The 2,736-nt window shown below is 40.1% G+C and overlaps 1 non-coding gene across 1 annotated transcript; it reads left to right on the top strand.

The window, feature by feature from the left end:
- Nucleotides 1-2,292: 2,292 nt before the first annotated feature.
- LOC120101147 (U6 spliceosomal RNA) lies at nt 2,293-2,399 on the top strand. The gene has a single exon (XR_015678509.1). It is a non-coding gene; the product is annotated as a U6 spliceosomal RNA (small nuclear RNA).
- The last annotated feature ends 337 nt before the right edge of the window (nt 2,400-2,736 follow it).

A 2,736-nucleotide genomic window follows, 5' to 3' on the forward strand; every position in this document is an offset into this window, starting at 1 on the left:
TCTGAGCTAGTCTAACCTACATCCCAGTTATATGCCCCATGTTAACTTACCAAGTGAGTCTTGCTCTGTGTGCTCTGCCCCATGCGTATCCTCGGGGAGATTTTCTATTGGCCACACGCTCATGGTTTATCCTGCCTCATTGCGACCTCCTTCCCCTTCCTTTTTCCTTCTCCTCATGTTCCCTACCTGAGAACCACCACCCAACTTGATCTCAAGATCCATGTTCCTCTTTTTCATTCCCAGTCCATGCTGTAGCCTTTTATTATCTAATCTGAGGTTAGTGGGGAGCATTCTTTATAGCACATTGGTCAATCAATGCCCATATCCAAACTGCACCCTGACCTTGGAGCACAGAACTCAGCATCTGAATTTACAGGGCACAGGCCCAACAGGGACTGTTGTTCACAAGGCTTTTCAAATCAATATGGGAGTAACAAGCCTATATTGAGAATGTAGGGGTACATTTAGGGGTGCTCTCATGCCTGTGCATGTGCTTTACAAATGACAAACTTTTTTTTTCTATTTTTATTCAGTAATGGAATCAGGGTTTGCAGAGCAGCATGCTGTCATTTGAACCAGTGGCTTGCTTCAACTCACATACTTCTTTAATTGTCAAAGTTCAAAAACCAAATTATGATTATTTCTTTGAGCTCCTGGTACCAGCATTACACAGGTATGCAATATTCGTATCTCTTCTTAAAGGATATGCTAAAAATCACCCAAAACTTAATGCAAGTAATTCAGGATGCTTTGAAATAAGAGAAATCTTGATTCAAAAGAATAACAAAACATGTGGCTTTGTATCAAAGGAAAATAAAATCAAATAACTTAGACTTTTAAATAAGAAAGAATGTGTGTATAGTATTATTAACTGGGCCCCAAATGGCTAGCTGGTCGTGGGCCTTAGCGGAAAATCTAGTATTATTACTCTGCTAAATAGAAATGGCATTAAAACAATTTCTAGTGACCTCTTGCTATACTCAGAGATCAGTATAACTCTCAACCATCATCAGAGAAGTTTTTTGTGCAGTAGATGGTGAATAACATAGAGACCAATGACGGATCAGCAAAGAAAGAGAGTCTGGGGATGCTCAGCCCCAAATGGACTATCACACACCTTTTCCCCAAAGCTCAAGAAACCTTGCAGGAGCTTTGCTTAGGGTTAGCATAGGCGCATGTTTAGCTAACTTTCTTATACAGCCCAGTACTACTTGCCAAGGCAATTGTGCTTGACACAGTGGGCAGGGTTCCCCTAAATCAATTAAAATCAAGACAGCCTCTCATGGACATGTCTAGTGTTCATTCTGATCTGAACAGTACCACAATTGAGACGATTCTGCTGTCACTAATCTCTATTAGACACTGAAACTGACCAGAACAATCAGCAGCCGGTCACCTTTCTTGACAATGGTTCATGGATGATCAAAAGAAAAAAATGTTCTGTAAAACTTTGCTAAGTATCAAGCATTTAATTATTGATTATATGCAACTAATTAGTCGTTGATTAAGCAAGGGACAACAGAAAGCACGTTATTCTTTGTTAAAACTTGAGAAGAAATCCAGAATCTTCCAAGTCCATTGTGTAGATTACACTTTTCCAAAAAAACATTGTTATATAATTTAGAACCTCTTTGCTGCCTGTCAGTTGACATGCAACTCATATTCTATTATGCCCTCACACTCTACTATCATCTGGTGATGCCTGATCACCTGGCCAGTCTTTAAGAATTCTGATGTCCCCTAAAGATGCCCCAACATATAACAAAGACACGTGCTCCACTATGTTCATTGCAGCCTTATTTATAATAGCCAGACGCTGGAAAGAACCCAGATGCCCTTCAACAGAGGAATGGATACAGAAAATGTGGTACATCTACACAATGGAATATTACTCAGCTATCAAAAACAATGACTTTATGAAATTCATAGGCAAATGGAGGGAACTGGAAAATATCACCCTGAGTGAGGTAACCCAATCACAGAAAAACACACATGGTATACACTCATTGATAAGTGGCTATTAGCCCATTTGTTTGAATTACCCTAGATGCACAGAACACATGAAACTCAAGAAGGATGACCAAAATGTGAATGCTTCACTCCTTCTTTAAAAGGGGAACAAGAATACCCTTGGCAGGGAATAGGGAGGCAAAGTTTAGAACAGAGGCAGAAGAAACACCCATTCAGAGCCTGCCCCACATGTGGCCCATACATATATAGCCACCAAACTAGATAAGATGGGTGAAGCAAAGAAGTGCAGGCTGACAGGAACCAGATATAGATCTCTCCTGAGTGTTCGCTTCGGCAGCACATATACTAAAATTGGAACAATACAGAGAAGATTAGCATGGCCCCTGCGCAAGGATGACACGCAAATTCGTGAAGCATTCCATATTTTTTGCAATCCCCATCAAAATACCAATCCAATTCTTCAAAGAGTTAGACAGAACAATTTGCAAATTCATCTGGAATAACAAAAAACCCAGGATAGCTAAAACTATCCTCAACAATAAAAGGACTTCAGGGGGAATCACTATCCCTGAACTCAAGCAGTATTACAGAGCAATAGTGATAAAAACTGCATGGTATTGGTACAGAGACAGACAGATAGACCAGTGGAATAGAATTGAAGACCCAGAAATGAACCCACACACCTATGGGCACTTGATTTTTGACAAAGGAGCCAAAACCATCAAATGGAAAAAAGATAGCATTTTCAGCAAATGGTGCTGGTTC

Source organism: Rattus norvegicus, chromosome 2, assembly GCF_021556685.1.
Source record: "Rattus norvegicus strain SHRSP/BbbUtx chromosome 2, alternate assembly SHRSP_T2T, whole genome shotgun sequence".
NCBI lineage: Eukaryota > Metazoa > Chordata > Mammalia > Rodentia > Muridae > Rattus > Rattus norvegicus.